Source organism: Protopterus annectens, chromosome 5.part1 (assembly GCF_019279795.1).
Source record: "Protopterus annectens isolate FY-2018-M chromosome 5.part1, PAN1.0, whole genome shotgun sequence".
In the NCBI taxonomy this organism is placed as follows: domain Eukaryota; kingdom Metazoa; phylum Chordata; order Ceratodontiformes; family Protopteridae; genus Protopterus; species Protopterus annectens.
In genome coordinates this window covers 588685876-588709874 of record NC_056736.1, presented here as the reverse complement: position 1 = coordinate 588709874, position 23999 = coordinate 588685876, and the positions used below count along the sequence as shown (strand labels likewise).

General features: G+C 39.9%; 1 protein-coding gene across 1 annotated transcript in view; it reads left to right on the top strand.

Annotated features, from left to right (window-relative positions):
* The window catches only part of UVRAG (UV radiation resistance associated), a 2169435-nt gene that overhangs the window by 1618828 nt on the left and 526608 nt on the right, over window positions 1-23999 (top strand). The window lies entirely within an intron of this gene.

Below are 23999 nucleotides of genomic sequence, written 5' to 3'. Positions count from 1 at the left end.
TCAAAATGTCATCCATGCTAAGACGCGTGGTGAAGCATGTGCTTCTACTAAGTGCTGATTGGTTTTGTCTTATCTTTATAGTTCTCCTAGCTGGGAAAACCCCTGAATGATTTCAGAGAACATTAACTACCTTGAGAAAGCCCCTGAATGCTTTCAGAGAACATGATGTATTTTGGGTAAAAACCTCTGAATGCTTTCAGAGAACATTTTCTCCTTACCAATTTCTCGTCTTTTTTTCCCCTCAGCCAACCACTCTCTACCAGACTGCAGCCAGCTTCTCTTTTAAGATCGTCTCCATGGGAACATGAGAACAAGGCAGCCACTTTCTCTTTATCAGATTGTTTCCATGGAAACATGAAGACCAGCTGCAGAATTGTTACTAAGTATACCTGGTATTTGCTAGGAAAAAAGCCTCATAATATTTAATGTTCTTTTTCATTTATTTGTTCTCTCTTAAATCAATCTAAGGTCTGTAATCCAGTCATTTCCCATGCAAGAATGAGAAAAAGCACATTAAATTTTATTTTATCTTGCTTTTTAACCAGGCTGTTTTACATTGCAGTGCCTACATTTCTTAAAACTGAACAAGAAGAAAGAGAGGGAAGACAGAAAGAAAAAAAAGAGCACATGTTTACAGTTCCCATTACACTTAAAAAACTGAAGAAAATTACCTTATAGCATGTAAAGAATACCACATGCCACAAAATTGGTACTATTTAAGAAAAAAAATCTTTGCTTACAGTTAATTTTCTCCCTCTTCTTCCCCGTGCCCAATGCACTTTTCCGAACAGTAATGATATGAAGTTGGGCACATGCTCTGGAGTCCCCCACAAGTCCAACAAACTCCGAAAAAGTCCACTATTTCCAGATTTTCTTGCTCTGTCATGTTTCACAAATATAATTATTGCATTGTAATCCCATATTTAGTTACTGGTTTTATTGCTGTTCCTCTCCAAAGTCCTGTCTCTGCTTCATTTCCAACATAGTCTTGATTATTTTAGTCAACTCTCATGCTCCCTTCCTTCTCTCCAACATTTTCCATTGAAAATTTTGAAAAGGTTTCACAGATTCCGGCTGTGGTCTTTATTACCAGAAGAACAAGAAGCAGAATCTCCTGTTTCAGAGCTTACTTTTTGTTGGACAGATGTTTGTATTTCCTCCTTAGCATGTATGTTCCTCCAGGAAAGAATACCTTGAAGACAGCTGAGTACAGCAGTTTGAATCTCAGGGTCTATATCAGATTGTCAAATGCTGACAATTTCGAAGCTTCAAACTTGAAAGTTCGAAGTCTAAAAACGTCGAATGTCAAAAAAAAACCCACTCAAAACCCAAAACAACCCCCCACGCTCTATGCAGGGGGCAAGTCCCCCTGCACCCCCCCCCCCCGCTACTTAAATATACCAACTCCAAGATCGCACTACAGTGCAGTAAAGGGAAATCTTCCCTTCCTGTACCCTGGCGATCTGCGTTATACATTTTGATGTTTCTACACTTCGAACTTTCAAGCTCGAAGTTTAGTGCTTCAAACTTGTCAGCATTCGACATTATGATATATACCCAACTCTCACACATGTATCTCGACATTCCTTGAATAGTGGAATACATTTGCTCCTCCTCTGTGTGGTGTACAATTAATAATCATTCTCCACAAACACTCTGCTGTCTCCCACTTTTAGTACTTTGTCCTTCTGCCACAGTTTTGTCAGAATCCACTCCTTCTCCTGGTAAGATTGCATATTTACTATTAAAGGTATAGGTTGCTTTCTTATAGCTAGGTTTGGAGCGTACAGACGATGTGCTCTTTCAACTAACAACCCCTTCTGTGGAATACCAGTCCAGTTGCTTATTTGCTGTCATAAAATTAATGTATAACCACACCAAACCTCTCACATAGAGCTTTGCTCGGCCAACCAAACTACAAGAACACACAACGGCCAGCAAATGATGTCCCAAAATTGTTTTATTAGCAAATTCACATAGGATAAAGATATCCCCAAGCTCCAAACCGGTTTCGGTTACCCTTCTTCAGTGGAGCATATAAATTAAAAAGAGAGAGAGAGCCAACAAAACATATGATACTATAAATAGTATCAATTGGTCCAATGTTAACCAATCAGAGTCATCTATTGTGGTCTGATTAGACCTTAAACACCAAAAGGTTATACAAATGCATTCAAAAGTGCAAAAATACAAAATAAATTCAACCAGAAAATAAAAATAAAAAACATTAAACAAATTAAGAAAAACTGCACATATTCTAGGATAAATATAAACACTACATGATATATAATGTGTACGTATGGACACTCATTAGTCAGCAGTATACCCTAGGTATATGAATAGATTAAAGATGATCATTAATACCTGGGGGAAATAATGCCCCCAAGTGTATAATCCAGTATTTCTCCTTACGTGTTAAAATATTCTCCCACCCTAGTTGGTGACTTCTATCGCCAACAACCCGATCTATAATGGTGAACCTGAATTTGGCCGTAGGATGCTTAGTTGTATGTTGGTAGAGCGCATTAGTTACTTTCTTATTTCTAATGTTACTTCTGTGTTCCCCAATCCTAATTTTTAATGGACGGGAAGATGTTCTTCATTCCACATTGCTGCAGTCCTAACTATTGGGGTAGTCCGCTGTCCAGTCGGCCCGAATACCAAAGTATATGGCTGACGTCGGTCAGGGTGCATTAGACTGACGTCAGTACGTCAGGGTACTAATGCGCATGACCGACGTCATATCCTCAGTCTTTTTTGCCGCATGGTCCGATGCAGAAGCAATTTTGCGAGTGCAGGTTGGCGTTCTGAAAGTTTCTGAAGCCAGAGTTTCAGACCGAATCAAAGTTGGCTAAGTACCCCGTTGGGGAATATTTTGGTTTTTTCTTGCCTCAGTATTTAACCGGATGTCAGAAAAAGTGAATAACTGTATTTCTTGTGGGAAACAGATACCTCATAGGGATTACCATACTTTGTGTATACCTTGTTTAGGGCCTGAGCACGACGTTGTTGGATGCCGCTCTTGTGCTAGATTTAACAAACGCACTATTAAGAGAAGGTTAGACTGTGCCAGGTTAGTGTTTGGGAAGCGTTGTAATTATAAAATGCCGTCGGATGCTCCGACGCCGGCTTCGGCTAAAAAACGCAAGGACAAAATAACAAAGCCTAGAGTGGAGGAACCGACAGTCCCAGACGTCGGTTCTTTAGAGGGCTCAGTGGAGCCGGAGGTTTTGCCAGGTGTTTCTTTGGAGTCTCAGGGAGAGACTTTACTGTTACAGGATGTATCCTCTCAGGAAGTAGGCCAGGCTGAGGGGGCTTCTCAGGTGGCTGTTCTTCCCTCTCTTCCTAAGGTGGTCAGAGCCTCCCCTTCTGTTTCCAAGACTTCTTTGAGGGGCAGGCCGAGTTTTGCTTCAGTGGGGGTTTCTCCTAGTACTTCAGGGTCTTTGCCTAAGAAACATATGCTTAAAATGGCAGAGGATTTGATTACTATGATAAGAGGTTCTATGCCCCCTCCTGATAAGAGGCCTAGGGTGGAATCTGAGTTTGAGAGTTTTGAGCAATGCTCGGAGGCTTCTGAGTCTTCGGCTGAAGACTTGCAGGAGTTCCCTCCTTATTCTGATTCTGATGTGGATGATTCTACTCCTTCAGCTTCCCCTCCTGTGGATTTTTCATTTTCAGAGACTCTGCATTCCATGAGGGAGCATTTTAAATGGGAAGGTCAAGATTTCTCTGATTCCAGGAAAAGGCTTAGGGAATTCTTGTTTTTACCACAGCACAGGCCTTTAGCTATACCTCCTGTTTTGAATGTGGTGGAAGATGTTTTTGCAGAGGCTTCCCTGAATCCTGATTCTTTGCCTCCTGCCCCAGTTAAACCGGATAGGTATTATAGGGTGCCTGAAGCTCATAAGTATCTTTTTAAGAGTCCTAGGGCAGACCCGGAAACTGTCTCTCAGGGGCCTAAAGGTGTGAAAGCCTCAGTTGTTAAAAATCCTGTCCCTCCTGATAAAGAGGCAAGGGCTTTGGATAGATGGGGAAAGAAAGTGTATACTTCTTCCACTTTAGCCATGAGGGCGTTGAATTGTCAGTTTCACATGTTAAAATATCAGAATTTTCTTCTTTCACAGTTGAAATCTAAGGTGGATGCTCTGGCGGAAGGTATTGAGTGTAAAGAGTTGCAGGATTTAGTTCATGTGTCTGAACAAGTGGGTAAACATTACCTGCAATGTGGTTTTGATGCTGTGCAGGCCTCCTCCAGGGTGGCTGCCACTGGTTCTGTTCTTCGTAGGCACGCCTGGTTGAGAGATCAGAACTTAGCTGAGCATGTTAAGACAAGGATTTTGGATGCTCCTTTACAGTCTGATGTGTTGTTTGGTTCGCCTGTGGAAGCAGTTTTAAAGAAGATGGAGTACAAGGCTAAGTCTATGCAAACTGTTAAGGATTTTTTGCAGGTGCAGCCTCCGAAGTTTAGTAGAAATTGGTCTGCTAAGGGATGGACTTATCCTGCTGATGATTCCCAGTCTAGGGGTAGGTCTAGACGTGGTAGGGGCAGAGCTCAAGGTGCTTTTAGGCCTAGGACAGGGAGTTCACCTGCTCAGACTTCTGGTGAGGGCAGGGGTCAGTCCTTTTGTAAGCAGACCCAATGACCTGCCTTTTCAGCTGCCAGTGCCTTCTCGCCTGGCGGCACCTCTAGGAGGAAGACTGTCTCTTTTCAAAGAAAATTGGGATTTAATTACCCAAGACAAATGGGTTCTGGATATCATTCACCACGGTTACAGGTTTTATTTCCATACCTTGCCTCCTTTCAAAGGCATGCCAGACATTCCTCCTCTACAAAGACAAGAGGCTCACAAGCAAATTTCTCAGTTACTCCAAATAGGGGCCATTCAGCCGGTTCCTGTGCCAGAAAGGGGCCTAGGATTTTATTCTCGCCTGTTCCTAGTACCAAAGAAGGGGAACACGTGGAGACCAATTTTGGATTTATCTATCCTCAACACTTATCTGGACATTCCCAAGTTCAAAATGTTGACGTTACAACAGCTTTTACCTCTGCTGGGCAAGGATCACTGGATGGTAACTTTAGATCTCAAGGAAGCTTACCTTCATGTGCCTATAAGACTAAGTTGCAGAAAGTATCTGCGTTTTCGAGCTGGAAATTCTCATTATCAGTTCTCTGCATTGCCCTTTGGCTTATCTACTGCGCCCAGAGTATTCACAAAGGTTCTGGCTCCAGTGATAGCTTACTTCAGGCTAAAAGGAATTCAAATCTATCCTTACTTGGACGATTGCCTGATTCTGGCTCAAGAAAAGGAAGACCTTCTACAGCATTTGGAATATGTCATAGCAGTGCTAAGATGCCTAGGGTATTCTGTGAACGAAATAAAGTCCAGTCTAGTACCCTCTCAAGACATGTGCTTTCTGGGTGTGAGACTGAATACAGCAGCCCAGATGGCCTTTTAACCCCGGACAAACAAAAGAATCTTTCCAGTTACTTCCATCAACTATCTCTTCAGTCCGGGCTGACTGCAAGGACAGTCCTTCAAGCCTTAGGGTTCATGGCATCTTGTATTCTGGTGCTTCCCAATGCCAAACTGCATATGAGGAAGCTACAATGGTATCTCAAAATCTATGGACACAGCACTGCCAGGATTTGGACACTGTCATTCAAATAATACCTTGCATTCAAAAGGAATTTTTGTGGTGGGCTCAGGAATGTCACCTAAACAAGGGACTCTCTGTGACCCGGCCAGAGGCGAGTCAGATTCTAACGACAGATGCCTCAGACATTGCTTGGGGAGCTCATCTAAATGGAAAGTGGATACAAGACAAGTGGCCTGCCAGACTACAGCATCTACATATCAACATGAAGGAGATGTTAGCAGTCCAGTTTGCATTAATGGCTTTCAAGGAGTTACTTCTTCCAGGGCAGGTGTTGATTCTAACAGACAACACAACTGTCATGTGGTACATCACCAAACAAGGGGAACACATTCTTACCCATTGTGCAGGCAAGCAATGATTTTATGGGAGACTGCGCTAAGCTTGCAACTAACTCTTCAGGCAAGGTTTCTGCCGGGAGCACAGAACTCCTTAGCAGATGTGTTAAGCAGACAAATCATGGATCCCCACGAGTGGAAACTGGATCTTCATGTATTTCAAAAGTTGACAGTGTCCTGGGGAACTCCAGACATAGATCTGTTCGCTTCTCCACTAAACCACCAGCTGCCAAAGTTTTGCACAAAGAGGTTTCATCACACAGCTTGGAAAGTGGATGCTCTTTCTTTCAGTTGGAAAAATCTTCATGTGTATGCTTTCCACCTCTGCCTCTTCTTCCAAAGGTGCTTCTAAAGGTCAGACAAGACAAGCCAAGGATGATTTTAATAGCTCCGGATTGGCCTCGGCAGCACTGGTACCCATTACTGAGGAATCTGGTAAAGAAGCCTCCATGGCCTTTACCCTTGATTCCACATCTGTTGTCTCAGAAGGACGGTCGTCTGCTCAATGTCAAGCTTCACTCTCTTCATCTAACAGCCTGGCATATTCTGTTTTGAAAGACAGCAGGTCTCAACTTCCTCAACAAGTTTTAAATGTGATTATGGAAGCCAGAAGACCTAGTACACGGAAAGTGTACGCAGAAAAATGGAAGAGATTTTTATTTTGGACTGCAGCAAAGAATTTGGAGATTTCAGAGCCTAATTTGAGTGTGGCTCTTCAATATCTTACTGAGTTATTGGACAAAGGTTTGTCTTTCTCTTCCATTAAGATTCATGCTGCAGCAATTTCAGCTCACTATGATTGTGACCCACCATTGTTTTCACATCCTTTGTTCAAGCAATTTCTTAGAGGCGCAAAGAATATAAGACGCCCACGTAGAGCTCCTACTCCTGCTTGGGATCTCAATTTTGTGTTGGAGGAACTTACTCTACAACCTTTTGAGCCTGCAGCTACTGCTGAACTGAAATACTTGTCATGGAAGACTGCTTTTTTGTTGGCCATTACTTCTGCAAGAAGGGTTTCTGAGTTACAGGCCCTTATGGCGGTTGAGCCTTTTGATTTTTCATAAGGATAGGGTATCATTACGTACTAATCCTTCCTTTATGCCTAAAGTGGTTTCTAGTGTGGCTTTAAACCAAACTATTCATTTGCCTACTTTTATGCAGATCCCCAAAATAAAGGGGAAAAGATTTTGCACACTTTAGATGTACACAGGCAATTGCGTTATTATTTGAGCAGGACTAAGGATTTTAGGCAGTCTCAGCAGTTGTTTGTTTCTTTTGCTTTGAGTTCTCAGGGCAAGCCTGTATCAAAACAAACTATTTCTAGGTGGATTGGGTTTTGCATTGCATTTTGTTATTCCCATCATGGCAAGGAGATTCCAGCTGGGATTAGGCCTCATTCCACTAGGGCTACTGCCACTTCAACAGCTTTTTTAAGGGGGGTGGCAACTAAGGATATTTTGGAGGCAGCTACTTGGAGTTCAGTGCATACTTTCTCTAAGCATTATCACCTTCCTCTCTACTCTAAGTCTAGGGCTGGTTTTGCCACGGCTATTTTGCAAGGCATGTTATCAGCTCCTGCTTCCTTATGATTTGCCAGCCTCCCTTCCCTCTGCTTTGGGATTCTACCCAATAGTTAGGACTGCAGCAATGTGGAATGAAGAACATAGTACAGTTTTGTACCTACCATAAATGTAGATGTTCGAGGATCCACATTGCTGCAGTCCAATTTACCCTCCCTCCTTCCCCTCTGTGTTTAGGGGTGGTTGTGTAGGTGAGGTTATATTCTGCTAATTTTGTATATTTTGTATATATATATATATTTTGATACAGATATGTTGGGAGTTTTTGGTTTTGGCCTTATCTTTTCAGGGTCTTCTGACATCTGGGGCAAGAAAAGACTGAGGATATGACGTCGGTCATGCGCATTAGTACCCTGACGTACTGACGTCAGTCTAATGCGCCCTGACCGACGTCAGCCATATACTTTGGTATTCGGGCCGACTGGACAGCGGACTACCCCAATAGTTAGGACTGCAGCAATGTGGATCCTCGAACATCTACATTTATGGTAGGTACAAAACTGTACTTTTTTCCTACATAAAAGGCAGAGCATGGACAGGTAGCAAGATATATGACCCAACTCGTGGAACAATTCCCAAAAAACTTTAAATCATATACCTTACTGGTGTTGGCACTACTAAAAGATTTGGTTTTGTTAATTTCATTGCATGACATACAATGCCCGCAAGGAAAAGTGCCAATCAATTCTTTACCCGTCATTGATAATTGTTTGTATCTGGCACCTCCACTACCATGATGTTTATAATGTGAGAAATTTGAACCAAGAGTTTTGCCCCTTCTATAGGAAAATTGACAATGTGTCCCAAGAAGTTGTCTAAGCACCTCATTGCCCATCAAAATATTCCAATGCCTGTTCACAATTTCTCTGATTATCTGATGGTTTCTGCCATATGTGGTGACCAATCTTAGGACCATATCTCCTCTTTGGTTCTTCTGACGTTCCTGTTATTCAAGAAGCTGGTCCCTAGTTAAATTGTCACACCCATATTTAGCAGATCTAATATCAAACTCCGAATAGCCTCTATCAAGGAACCTCTTCACCAGATCCGTACTGGCTAGCTCATAATCCTCCTTACTGGAATTAATTCTTTTGATACGGTAGAACTGGGATTTAGGGATGTTCCGGACTGTGTGGCGGGGGTGCATACTTGAGGCATGTAGCAATGTGTTATATTCAGGATATTTCCTATATATTTTTGTGCCTAGTGTATTATCAGGCTTTCTAAACACATTGACATCTAAAAATTCAATAGTAGTCGTGTTACTATTGACCGTAAATTCAATGCCCCAAATATTGCTATTCAAATAATCAACAAATTCTTTGAGATATTCTGTATCCGCCCGCCACACCATCCAACAATCATCAAGATATCTCGCCAGATATCCATTTCTACAATGTAAATGTTATGGGATGTATCATATATAAGATATTCCTCCAAATAGGCCATAAAAAGGTCTGCATATATAGGGGCAAATGATGCCCCCATTGCAGTGCCTTGTAACTGCCAATAACATTCACCTTGGAAAAAAAATATGTTTTTATTCAAAACATGTTCACACATACAAATCAAAAGTGTATTAAATCCAGGAGGATATAAGTTAGATTTTTCAAGCCAAAACTGAAGAGCTTGTAGACCAGCCCAACGTGGGATGCTGGTGTATAATGATTTTACATCTAATGTACAGAGTAGCCAGTCAGATTCAATCTCAGTTTCAGCTATGATTTGTAAAAATTGTGTAGTGTCCTTAATTCTAGCTCGCACATGGATCAACAATGGTTTCAGATGTTCTGTCAAAAAAGCTGAAAGTGGTTCAGTAAGTGAACAATGACCAGATACTATAGGTCGACCAGGTGGTGAGGTCAAAGATTTGTGTATTTTAGGAAGTAGATATAATATCTGTTTATTTGGGTCACGGACCGTCAAATGTTTGACCGTAGTAGTGGATATAATGCCATTCTCTACTGCACTATCCAAGAAATCATCAATCTCTTTTTTAAAGGTAGGAGTAGGATCAATATCCATTTTCATATAGCATTTTTTATCCGATAACTGTCGTAGTCCTTCCTGTATGTAATAATCCATATCCAAAACCACAACCGCCCCACCTTTGTCTGCCTTCAAAATCGCTATATCATTATTATTTTTCAATTCTTCCAGCGCTTGCCTTTCAGTTTCATGAACATTATCTTTCACAATATTGAAACCATATGGTGGAAAATGTAGGTCCCTGAGTACAGCCTGTTGGAAAGCTGTAACATGCATGTTGGCCGGGGGTTGAAATATAGATTTTAAAAATCTGAACTCAGTAGATCTTTGAGCAATATTATTGACATTTTCAGAAAAGAATATCTTTAAGTTCAAACTACGGCAAAAATCCAAAACATCATTGGCTGTTTGATATTGATCACAAAAGAAGCCAGCTACAAACCCTAAGCCTTTATTAAGTATTGCTTCTTGTTCCAAAGTAAGCTCAGCCTTAGACAAATTCAGGACATTATGAAATACAGTGTCATCTATTTTAGAAATGCTTGAACTATTCCATCCATTAATTCCAAATCTGGACCTATTATGGTGTTTCCTCCCCCCTCGTCGTTTCTTCTTACCCCGAAAGGGGTAGGTATATTACTTCTTTTTTTGTGGGGTGAATGATCAGAAATGATGCCCTCACTGTCAGTGGGAGAAGACTCATCCCCCGAGGTACTGGTATATGTATTCTCTTTATTTTTTAGAATAGGTCTGGGTCGTTTTCTTGGTCTGGCACCGCCCCTACCCATAGTCATATCCTTAAATCGGACTGACTTTTGTAGTTCAAAAGGGCGTCCCCTAGCATAGTCATTGACATCCCGATTAAACTTTTTGATTTTCCTTTCTTTCGTCAATTTGTCATACTGAGTCAGTTCCTTGGACAAATTAGCTACCAAGGTAGTATAATTACTGTTAGATTCAAATTGTTTACAGATAATGCTAAGGTCTTTAATCTCAGCAATATTAGAATCTATTGTCCTTTCATAATATTCAGACAATATATGCACAAACCTCATGGATCCTTCTTGAGCTGCCTCAAACCATTCATTGGTCAGCCTCTCTTCAGATCTGCTGACCATAGGTTTTAGCTTAATTCTCAGACCCCTAGGGACTAGTTTTTTGTGTAAATAGGCCTTAAAAAGTCGCAAATGCCAAATATTAGCTCTTAGCCCTTTTAATGCTTTCTCTAGATTGAAAAAAGCAGCTTGACATCCATTGTTTGAAGAGGCAGCTAGTTGGTCATTACTAATGTTGCTTGAGAGGGATTCCAGTCCAAACACCTGGATATCCTCCCTATCAGCACACATGCCCTGTAAAATATTGTCAAGATTCATACTACCTGAATGAACCGACCCAGTATGTCTAAATACAGGTGATGCAATGCCAGAACCAAGGAAAAGACCCAAACCAATGCCCTATCCAACCGTGATAGGTTAAATAAGAATCCAATTAAGTGATATAATACCAATATCTCAGGGAAAGTTATGAATATGCCAGAAGCCAAATGCGTCAGAAATCAAAACCATGTTCTTCCCAAACAATCAAAAAATGGGAAAAATCTTATGTTCACTTTACATAGTGCATATACAGTCACAAGTATATTAGTTAAGAAAAAAGGTTGATAATACTATTAACAATGATGGTGTGCAGCCAAATGTTGAGAAAAAATTTTTTTCTAAACATATATTGGCAAAATACACGAGTTATAAAAAAATATACATCCAAAAATGTTTTTAGAAACCCCCCATCAATCCCATATACAATGGATGAATCGACCAAAAAGTAGCTGGATAGATATCAATATAATAACCAGTTCCTATTAGTGCACCAGTTAGTGAACCATAACCTCAAAAAGCATATAATAAAAATTCTTTCACAAATCATTTGGACATACTGCACATAAATGTATGGAATCACCTAAATAGCATAATAATGCAACAACCCATATTATTTGTCCTCTACCTAATGGAATAGCATATCAAAATAGCATGAGATATACATACAATAACAGATTATTGCTCAAAACCAAGATACATTAATGTATTTCAAAAGACAAAAAGCAGACAACTAAACAAACAAGTGTGTAGAATGTCACATCATTAAGCTTGTAAAAAAATAAGATAGTAAACTTTTCCCAATTAGGAAATAATAGCCTATGTAAGACCCTCCGTAATGCCAATACTCTCTCCAATATCTGATTATATCAGAGTTTATATATCCACTGCAATAGTGAAACATACACATTAAGTGCAAAAAGCATTAGAAGGAAAACCATATATAGATCAAAGACATAAGGGGGGGAACCCAAACCGGTTTCGGTTACCCTTCTTCAGTGGAGCATATAAATTAAAAAGAGAGAGAGAGCCAACAAAACATATGATACTATAAATAGTATCAATTGGTCCAATGTTAACCAATCAGAGTCATCTATTGTGGTCTGATTAGACCTTAAACACCAAAAGGTTATACAAATGCATTCAAAAGTGCAAAAATACAAAATAAATTCAACCAGAAAATAAAAATAAAAAACATTCTCTGGTGTAGCTGAAAATCTCAGGTTTTCCCTATGTGCTCTGTCCTCTAATTCTATCATTTTTTTTAAACATTTCTTCCTGGGCAGTCTCATATTCAGCCAGCCTTTTCTTTATTTACACCTCTGATTTTTAAAGGTTTATCCTCTCATCTGAATATCTGTTTAAAGCTTCTTTTCTCGTTTGTGTTGATATATTCCATCACTGTTTTGTTTATTTTAACCAGGCCTGTGTGCAGTTTTCTTATATCTTCCTGTAGGTTACTGGAAGTCATGTTTGATGGTTGCATTGCTTTTTGCTGAACAGCTGCAGAACTTTCCTCAGTCAGTATTTCTTCCTCATTTTTCTGTACCAAATTTTTTTCCACGTCTTCTGTATTTATTCCTGGCATCCAGGTGGCACTTACGAGCCATTTACTGAAATTTACTCATAACACGCATCTACTGTTCTCTGCTGAGTTTCTGTTTTCACAATGGGAGAGCTAGAAACAAGCTGTTAGTCACTGTGCAGCCATCTTCGAAGTCTGTGTTATTTTTAGATGTTAAGCCACAAACAGACCTTGTAAATGTTCTGGAATGCTGCTCTTACTAAACACCTTAAACAATCATTGTACCATGTTATCTTTCTGGTTCCCCAAGAAGGGCAAAGTAACTCAGGTTGTCCCATCTCTACCAGTAAAGAGTATGGCAGCTAACAGGCTTCATTCTATAGCCCAGGGTTTGATTCCCTTGGCTTAAATTCATCTGCTGTGTGACTCTGGGCCAATCACTCATGTCAAACAGTGGTTCTGGGTCACCCTTGAAAAGAGATATTTGTGTCTGGTGGGTTTAACTACTTAAATTAATTTAAAAAGAAAGACAAAAAGAGCCTGACCTTCTTAAAGAACTTGCCAGTGTTAAATGAAATGGCATGTTAGAGTCTTCAGATGCTGACTCAGCTTTCCTGCTTCTCACAAGTCCTCTGATCAAAATTCGGGATACATTTTTCACAGCTGTAAAAAGTTGGGGCTACTGATGCAGTGACTAATTGTAGACAGACCTTAAATGTAAGTTAAAACTCTGGGATAAAACATGGAGGCAGTGGAATATTACTTAAGTTCCACCACCTGCTCTGTTTAGACCAGAAAAAGATCAAGTAGAATTAAGATTAGAGTTGCAAAAACAGACCCTCTTGAGCTAGCCTGAGAATTTCTGTGCTGAAATATGCAAGACCCCAAGAGTGCACAAAACTCCTGCAGTTGGAAAAAAAAACACATGCAGAGTTATTCATCACATCAGATTCCCCAATACTGGACCATTATCTGAAGACCCTGCTGTTAAAAGCTAATTACTTCAGAGATGTTTTTTTTCTGACATAAACCACCCACCAGATTTTTGTGTAATGAGTATCACTGCCAGGTCAGTTAGTAACATCCTCTTCCAGTTCCCTGACAAGGGTTGTTAAAGGAAAGGCATACTTTGTCTGGCATCCCTAAAAAATGGCTGCTGCTGTAATAGGGAACCCTTTCCCATCACTTTTACTTATAACCTGTGACTTCAGGGTTCACAACAACCACCCAAAAGCATGCCCAACCTCACTTGGACCACCAATTTTCATCCCATTTTTAACATGCACCCTCTAGCAAAAAGTTTGGAAATGGTGGTTCTCTGTCCATATCCTAGAATATATTAACAAACCTGGAGTTTTTTGTCACGCTGCATGAAAGCACTGCAGAGGGTGATGGGCAAATGAATTATTCATAGTAGTAAAAAGTAAGATGGTTGATGAACAGAGTCAGATCGGGACACATTGCTACCAAGCCCAAGAGACGGGGTAAGCATCTAAAAAGGTCCCTAGAAAGCTGATTTGGACAGTCATGTGATGGTTCAAAGTCCTAGAAACACTGATAGAATTACCACAGGCTGTACAAGGACTCAGTGACACAAGTGCAAACAGTGTTTGAATGCAGAAGGGCCTCCCGTTAGCTGTGGGTGTGTGTAAGGGTTCAGCTCTGAGTGAATTAATTTATACTGGTGATGGATTACATCAGCAAGCAGGTTAGAGGGAAAGGATCAGTAAACCTGCTGTAATCAAGGCACTAAGACACTGAAAGGAAACCTTGAACAGGAGCTTCAGAAAGGGGAGTATAATGCATAACTGAAGGCATGTGGAATAAAACAGACTACAGAAAAGATAGTCTTAGCAGAAATTGTGGGAAATGGGAAGAAGCTGAAAGTTGAGAGAGAAGACAAAAGTGTGGAAAATATTAATAGTGGTAGGATGCACGCTATGGGGCAGATGAAGAAAGGATAGCCGTGCAGAAGCTAAAGATGTTCCATAAAGGCATCAGTGCAGAAGCCAGAGTGGTCCCATTTGCAGACTAGATTTAGGAGAATAAATTAGTCATTCAGTCTGATGTTCAAAAAGGCAGAAGGGGATTTAGTAGAGAAGATCTGAGAAAAGACTGGGGAAAAGGTAAGAGAAGGATGGACTGTGTACGAGAAAATCTGTGACAGACTGGTGTGACTGTCTAAGAAGGAGAGAGAGTGGGTCTGAGTCCAGAGAGGTGGTGATGGCGTGTCACCTCAGACCCAGTTGAATTGGGAATGAGGGAGTTGGAGAAGAATGATGATGGGTCTTGGCTTTGCACAGCATGGTTTTAGAAGACAATGTAGTGCATTTGTGACTAATGAAGGACTGCTCATGTTGTACATTGCAGACCAAGGTCTCTTGACCGGTGCCTTATTTATAGCCAGTAGATTATTAAATGCACTTTTGATAATATTGGGCACACCTTTTACTGCAAAGGTTGCAAAAATGTACTTTCTCGAGGAGCTGTTAGCCTGAGCTAAGAAGTATCTAATAAATGTAACAGTTAGTGTCTACCTGTACCTTGAAGCCATGTTCTTTGACCCTGCAGTCACCACTTAAATGCCACTACTTTATGATCTATCCTGTATACTTATGACCTGATCATCACTCAGTAAGTTAATCTCTAAAGTAATGATTTTTGGGATTCTTTACACATTTAGCTAGTCTTGATATCTCGTTGAACAAGTAACCATATTCAAATTTTGGAGTCTGGATGGTTCCAGGACTGTATTTCTCCCTTCATTGAGAAGTCACTATGCAGAAGGTTGCCTTCCAGTTTCTCTTGTTGCAAAGGTTTTGCAGACTTAGGAGTGTAAAGACTGTCTCCTTCATGAGAAAGAGCTTTCTCATCTCCAGACTTGAGTATTCTTTTCTGTTTGTGGCCTTGTACACCAAATATAACACCAGCTCAACACCATGTGTAGGCCTCATCTCTGTCACTGCCATTCTAGGCAGCACCATTCCATTGTCTTGCCCTTACCAAGCCAGTTGTCTCCCTGTGACAAAACTAGTTATGTTGGTCCTGTATACATTTATCTTGAAACTTCATTGTGGAGTTGATTCTTCACTAGAAACATGTTAGGAATAAAGACAGTACAGTTTCTCTTAATGTCCCAGAAATGGATAGAGCTGAGGCTTCTAAGATCAACATTTGGCTTAGTAACCAGGAAAAGGTCTTTCTTCATAATTGATTTAGTAGGTAGGATCATGCTTCACCTTCAAGGTCTTATAACAAGTTCAGTATAGATAGATATTTTAAAGCCATTGATGAATATTTGTTGTTGGAAAAGGGAAAATGCTTGGGTTATTTTTCTGCCAATGATGTGTTAAGAAAGTTTAGTGTAGAAGATAGCAATTTGGCTATCTTCTACTGTTTACCTAAGACACGTAAAGGCCTTGGACATTTGACTGGAAGACCTATTGTGTCTGCTGAAAAATATCTTTTGAAACATATCAGCACCTTTTTACATGAGTATTTGAGAAAATATGTTTTGAGATTACCCTCGTATACAAGAGATAGCCAAAATTTTTTAACTAAAATAAAGGATTTTGAATGGAACAGTTCTATGTATTGGTTATGCATGGATGTGAAAAGCTTGTATACCTACATTAGGAATGAGGTTGGTGCCAAGCTCTGTTCCGTTTTTCGGGCTATTCCCCTCTGTCTTATTTTGTAATTGATTTAATGGTCTTTTGTTTAAAGCACAACTTTTTCACATTTAATGGGGAGGCCTTCCATCAACTGCAAGGTACTGCAATGGGGGCAGCTTTTGCCCCCATGTATGCAAACCTGGTATTGGGTAAATTTGAGTCTGATAAGATATATCATCACAACTTTTATAAAAAACAGATTTTGCTTTATTTAAGGCTCATCAATGACCTTATTTTTCTATGTGATGGTCCCATGGAGGCAGCTACTCATTTTGTGGAAGACTTACAAATTAATAATATGGGTCTACAATTTGATGGCATTTAGCTTGGAGAAGTTATTTTTTTAGATATTAAACTCGGGCAATTGAATACTGGGCTACATAACATGTTTACTTATAAAAATCAGTTTTTATATGGTAATAGTTGCCATCCAGGCCATCTAATAAAGATTCTACCTTATAATGATTTTTTGAGGATACATAGACTAAGTAATAGGGATGAAATCTTTATACAGGAAATTGTGGAATCAGAAAATATGTTCCTAAGTAGAGGTTATAAGATGGACATTGTTAAAGAAGCTAAGGCTAGGGTTATGAATTTAAGGTGGCCCAATGCCCAAAATAATGCGAGGATTGGAAATATGAGGGGTAGAATGAATTCTTGGCATGATGACAATTTCTCTGATACTTCTATTGAATGTGTACTTAATAAGGAAGGGAATTTGAGTAATATTTTCTTTGTAACTACCTATAATGTTATTAGTGATAAAATAGTTAATACAGCTCGTCAATTTTGGCCTATGTTGCTTAGAGACAAGGTGTTAAATAAGTTGCTGCCACAAAGGTTAAAAATTTCTTATAAGAGGGACAGAGACCTTAGAGACATGGTTGTGCATAATTAATTTGAACTACCTACAATGAATGTCAGTGTTGAGATGCCTATATTTAAAGGCACCATACCATGTAATAAATGCTCCATATGTAAAATTGTTATCAATGGCTTTAAGTATATTAATGGACATCAATTCTTGTCAGGGGTAACTTTAATTGTAATACATGTAGGGTAATATATGCTCTTAAATGTAGTTGTAATAAATATTACATTGGTGAGACGAGCAGAAGCTTTAAAGTTCGCTTTCAAGAACACCTAAGAGACATAAAAAATACTAGAAATGATAGCCCCCTTGGCAGTCATTTCTCTGAATTTCATAATTGTAACCCTAATCACATTATTGGTTGTGTCTTAGAAAAGGTTGAGGTATCTTTGGGGGAATTAGTGAATTTGGATGTTAAGTTATGTAAAAAGGAAACACTATATATTTTAAAGTTTAACACTTTGGAACCCTTAGGCTTAAATAAGGAATGTGACTGGAAATACGTAATTTAATTTGATTTAATTTAATTGATTAATTGCAGTGGGTGTGACTTGTAAATTTTATATGTATATAAATCTGATGTTTTTTGTGTTGTTTTACTCTTTGAAGGCTGTATCGCCGAGGCGCTAAGTAATAAAAAGTTGGACTGTTCGTTGTCCTGGTGGTATAGTTTTTTTCGTATAGCAAGTTCCCCTTCAGGTGTAATTTACTGGACCATCTGTATGCAAGAGTGACCTGTAATTCTTTTCAAACACCCTATTTTCTTTTCTTTTAGTGGTGAAAAATTCACACAAGGTTTTAATTGAGTGACACTTGAAACTGTTTTTTGCAAATTAATGCTTTCATTTTTTTCCATGACTGGTTTTCCTCTTGCATTGTTGGGTTGACTGGATCAGCCACTGCTAATTTCAGATACCTCTCGTCATCAAACTGTTCTCTTTGCCCAGATGTATCAAATTTCGGGCATATCACGGATGTGTTCCTTTTCATGTACGGGTCTTTTCTCTCTAGATAAAAAGACCTTGCCTTAGCAAGGCTGTGAATAATGTGCATCTGTGGAGAGATGTTCCTGCATAGGGAACCATCCTACTGTGGTGGGCGGGTCTATGTTCAGCCATTGAATGGAAAAAACACAGAATCTCATGTCTCATTGAACATGCTATTCATGAAACTGTGCAACTAAGATCTCATTATGGTAGGGATCAGGAAATTTGCCCTTTCCCCACTGTAGTGCAATCTCAGAGTTGGTATATATAATTAGTGGATGCTGAACAGCATTTTCGATGTTATGCCGTTCGGTGATTTTTCTTTTTGATGGCTGAACATAGACCCATGGTAGCCAGCTGTTAAATTTAAACTGGGGGTAGGCCCTGTCCCACTTTCTTTGATATGATATGATATAAGGTGGGGAGTGTATAGGAGACTTTCCATGGAGTAGATCCTTTTCCATGAAGATGTGCTCCTCAAAGCTTCTGCCTACCATGCTAACTGGCATTTGCTATTTATTCTGGCTCTTGATTTCTACCAGAGTCTATGTTGAGTCAGCATATCTTCTCCCCCTACCTGCTAAAAGAGGTTGAGCATGCATTACCCCTTCATTCCATTTTTCCTCCATTTTCCTGGCCTTTACCCCTTCATTCCATTTCTCCTCCATCTTCCTGGCCTTTACCCCTTCATTCCATTTCTCCTCCATCTTCCTGGCCTTTACCCCTTCATCCCATTTCTCCTCCATCTTCCTGGCCTTTATCCCTTCATTCCATTTCTCCTCCATCTTCCTGGCCTTTCTTAGTTAGGACGTCATCCTTCTTTGCCAAGAAGCTGATTTAATTATTCGTTTCTGTTTTTCGTAACTGACTTTTGCAGTTTTCTAACTTTGTAAACTGGATATTGTTTGTATGTTTCGCTGTATGATACAGTTCAGAGCTGACATAGGTTCTTGGCTCGGTCCACTTAGTGGGTAACCAGATAGTGTACACAGTGTCTTTTATTCAGAAAGTACCAGTGACTATTATTAGACGAATACTTGAAAACAGTGTGGGCTGACAACCCAAGGAAGCCTTAAGCTTTGTCACAGTAGAAGATCATTTAGAACAGCCCCCAGCCCCATTATAGCAATTACAATTTACCCCTAAAGGGTTTTTCTTTAAAAGCTTGTTAGTTTTGCCTAGCTAGTTAATACTGTGATTCATTAGAAATGAGTAAAACAGACTTACAATGTTTCCCATTTATGAAAAGTAATTATTGCATCTTGTATCATTGTTAGTTTTAGTCTTTGAACAGAGTAAGCAACATTTGCTGTCTGCTGTTAGCTGTTTATGCAGCAGGTTTTTTTTTTCATTTGTTAGTTGGTAAAGTCCACTAGGAACATATCTCCTTTTATTATGTATTTATTTTTTTAGGGTTGACCTAGGAGTGGTATGTGCTTAAGTGTCTTACTCAGTAACACAGTTTGCAAATGGAAATGAAGGTAATCGACCCCAGAACTAGTGGATAAGACTCGTTAACGGCTCATAGTCTTAGCCCTCTATGCCAACCCCCAAGACAGAAAACAAAGTTTAGGATGAAAATGCTGTCGTCATTTTATTAACATGCTGTCCCTCTTTCTGTCATTTTACCTTTATGAAGCTTAAGTATCCATAATAGTAACCATTTATTAACCAAGTAGGTCCACTGAAGACACAACTCCTTTTCAGGGGCCACCCAGGAACAATGTCTGGTTAAGTGTTTTACTCAGGGTCACGAAATAGCCAAATGAGGGCTGCGAGAATCAAACCCTGCTCTACAGGAACTACAGCCCACAGCCGTAACTCTCTGTGCCAACTACTAGGCCCTCCCTGTAACATTTTTTCTTTTTTCAGTTTCAGTCTATAATGCTGTCAGAAATTCTTCATGTGTGGTATTAACAATTACTGTGGTCAGGCTTTCAGCATTTTTTTAAAACAGTGACTTTTTATCATTTATACTGGGAGCTTTTGAAAACTGCTGTTCAGGCTGGGAGGAGTGATCATTTCTGTTATCATTTTATCTCAGCCTCAAACACTTTGCTGTAGTCTGTGGTCTTTGGGTCGGCTCCAGAATACATAGACCATCATTAGCCACTTCCCCATACCGATGCCAGAACAAATTGGAAGAAAGTCTTCCAAAGGGCTCAGTGTTGACTGGTGTGGGCAAGGGGTTTTCAGCATGGAATTGTATGTATATATTCACTCTTGGCATTTCATAAGCTGGAGATATTTAAGTGTTGCTCTAATAATTTGTGTTTACAAACCCCAAGTCTTGGCTTGCAACCTTGTTATGTGCAATGGTATTTTTAAATTGTTTCAGGTTTTTTTTGTTGCTGTAAGCCACAAGAACTGCATGCTAAGATTTAGAGTATGTTTTCTCTTGTTTAGCTTGGAGCACTGGAATTTTAATAACCAACAGTGTCTGTGTAAATATTTCTCTTGGGCAAGGATCGAGCACACTTAACTCTGAAGTGTAAACTGGTTTAACCGTATTCTGCATGCTCCATGCTTTTTTCCTGATAAAATAATGGGGATTCTTCTGCCTTAGGACAAATGTGTGCTTGCCAGAACCGATATCATTGTATTTAAGTAATTTTGGAGACCTAGTATATGAATAAATCTGTGCCCAAGACAATATATATTACTTTTTAGTAGTGTGTGTGTGTGTGCTTGTATGCTTGTGCACGTGTGTGTGCTTGTATGCTCGTGCACGTGCGTGTGCTTGTGTGTGCATGCGTGTGTGTAGGACTCATCCTCCTCAACAGTGGGAGAGAATGCTTCATTAATACTGTGGTAATAGAGAATACTTCATTAATACTGTGGTAGTAGAGAATGTGTCATTAATACTGTGGTAGTAGAGAATGCTTCATTAATACTGTGGTAGTAGAGAATGCTTCATTAATACTGTGGTAGTAGAGAATGCTTCATTAATACTGTGGTAGTAGAGAATGCTTCATTAATACTGTGGTAGTAGAGAATGCGTCATTAATACTGTGGTAGTAGAGAATGCTTCATTAATACTGTGGTAGTAGAAAATGCGTCATTAATACTGTGGTAGTATCTCCCTTTTCTAATTCCTGCACCACCCAGTCTTACTACTTTGTTTTTGTTATCATAACTCTATTTTTAACAAGTGTGCATATCTTAGAGAACCAGCCATTCAGTGTTGTTTCCTTAATTCCCCTTGTTACTCGCAATGTTTCTTTGGCTGTGCTCAAGTAATCTCATGATGCAGTTTTGCCCTTATAATGCCAGCTCGGTAGCACAAGAGGAAAAAGCTTTTAAGAAGTTGCACCTTACCGTGTACCCCTCGCACGTCAGTAACTGAACAACCTTTCAGTAATTGCCATCTGTGTAGCTCACTTATCCCTCCTACATTATGACTGCATCAGGTTGTAGACACCCAGAGGCAGCATTTCTGTGTATTTATTTCATAATCTGAAAAAAATGATATTTTGTTTCTACGAGATTAATGCAGAAGTTCTAAAATCCACAGCTGTGCTCCTTGTAGTGGCATAAGGGTCTTCATTGAATGTTTTGATAATTTTGGTTCCTTTAACAGCTGTGAAGGCTAATGTAGGAGGAAGTCCTGGTCCCTGGTAGGATACAACTGTATAAAAAACATTTGGGTATGTGATATGGTGCATACAGCAGTTTCTTTAGTTAACCATGTAAGAAGAAATGAGCTTGTGGACAGCTTTAGTCAAAGTCCACTGGAGCATTTTTCAGAAAGATCCTGCATCTTTAAGCTCAGTGTGGTGCAAGTAGAATAAGGAACAACTCGCAGCAGAGTTGCACAGTGCATCATTCATTCTAACAGTGCACCTTGTGCTGAGAAAGGTCATTACCTGGATAATGTGGGTGCTGGGTGTGCTCATCAAAGTGATACCGTAGAATAACTGACAGCAGAGTTGCACAGTGCATTATTCATTCTAACAGTGCACCTTGTGCTGGGAAAGGTCATTACCTGGATAATGTGGGTGCTGGAGTGCTCATCAGAGTGGTACTGTAGAATAACTCACAGCAGAGTTGCACAGTGAATCATTCATTCTAACAGTGCACCTTGTGCTGAGAAAGGTCATCTGCATAATGTGGGTGCTGGGGTGCAGCACATCAGGGTGGTACTGTAGAATAACTCACAGCAGAGTTACACAGTGCATCATTCATTCTAGCACTTCGTGCTGGGAAAGGTCATTACTTGGATAATGTGGGTGCTGGGGTGCCGCACATCAGGGTGGTACTGTAGAATAACTGACAGCAGAGTTGCACAGTGCATTATTCATTCTAACAGTGCACCTTGTGCTAAGAAAGGTCATTACCTGGATAATGTGGGTGCTGGAGTGCTCATCAGAGTGGTACTGTAGAATAACTCACAGCAGAGTTGCACAGTGAATCATTCATTCTAACAGTGCACCTTGTGCTGGGAAAGGTCATTACCTGGATAATGTGGGTGCTGGGGTGCTCCTCAGAGTGGTACAGTAACACAGTAGTGCTTTGGGTTTAATGAGGAGTAATGCACCCCAAAGCAATATGTACAGAATTATAATGCATTAGGAAGGGGTGATGTTTTGTGTATGAAATGCATAAGTAATGCATATAGCAGTGCAGTATTGCATGCTTTCTTTTAAGTTGTTGTAATATGCTTGTAGGTTGAGGGGAAGTGAGTGTGTCTCGTACCTGGAGCCCACTCTGGTGCATCATTGTATGTTTTGCTTACGAACAGACAACTGCACTGTACTTGAGGGGAGTGTGCCTCACCCTTAAAGCTTACAGCAGTGCAGTTAAGCATGTTTTGCCTATAAATAGAAACAATATGCATGGCACTTGAGTGGGATATGCCTCACAGTTGGACCTCACAGTGGTGCATTATCACATGCTTTGTTTATAAATAGATACAATGTGCAGGGAATTTGAGTGGGCTTATGCTTGGAGCTTACAGCGGTGTAACACTGCATGCTTTCAATATAGACAGCACACAAGGTATTCATATGGGGGATATTTGCACATTATGCTTAGGACCGTACCTATCAGCTGTCCAAAATTTTGCAGAATGTCCCTAATTTTCCTCATATTCTTGCCCTGTCCCTCAAGTTTTTATTGCTCTGGTATGTGTCTCAGGATAAGGATTAGTATTCATCAGAAAATGCATGTTGATGTAAAAAACAGCTATTCTGTTAACTTTTTAAAGTGAATTAGAGTAATATTTAAAAGTTCTCCCTGATTTTATCTCTTTGTTCTCCTCATTATTTCTGGCTTTGTCCAGAATTCTCAGGCCAAAATGTTAAGAGGTACAGCAGCTGGACCACACAGCTTTAAAACAGAGTATGGCGTGTTCTTTGTGTGTGTGTGTCTGCGTCCATGCAGTTCTGAGTATGGATGCATCTTTCTGTTATGCAACATATAGGGGTGTAGTAAGTATGCTTTGTGGACAAATGGGGACAGTTGTTGCTGTGTAGGAATGCACAGAATCATTAAAAAACTTCGAGAACTCCATTATGTTTATTTCCTGTGTGATAGCTTCTAATTTACATCTTGTTTGGGCTGCGTCCTCCATGTTTACTATGATGCATTATGAATCCTAGCGTGTTATAGTCACCATATATTTCAATACAGTCCATGTGTGTGTCTTAGTGCTGTTTTGTAGATGCAGAACTGCGGCTGCATTGGCAGCAGTAGGCAGGAGAAAGTATCCGTACAAAAAAGCAACTCCTAAGATAGTTGAAGAGAAGTACAGGTTAAAATACCCAGGTATGGATGTGACGGATTTAGTGTGGAAAAGCCAACTCTGGTAACATCACAATATGATGGAATGAGTCCCCAGATTTAGGAGAAATACGTGGAACAGGAAGAATCTGATGACTTGCCACATAATGATGCTCTAGAGCCTTCAGCGGGGAACAAATACAAAGTTCAGTTGGAGTTGCACAGCAAGGGAAGGAGAAAGCAGTGGCAGCTCTGATGCAGACAATGGTGTGCAGTGATAG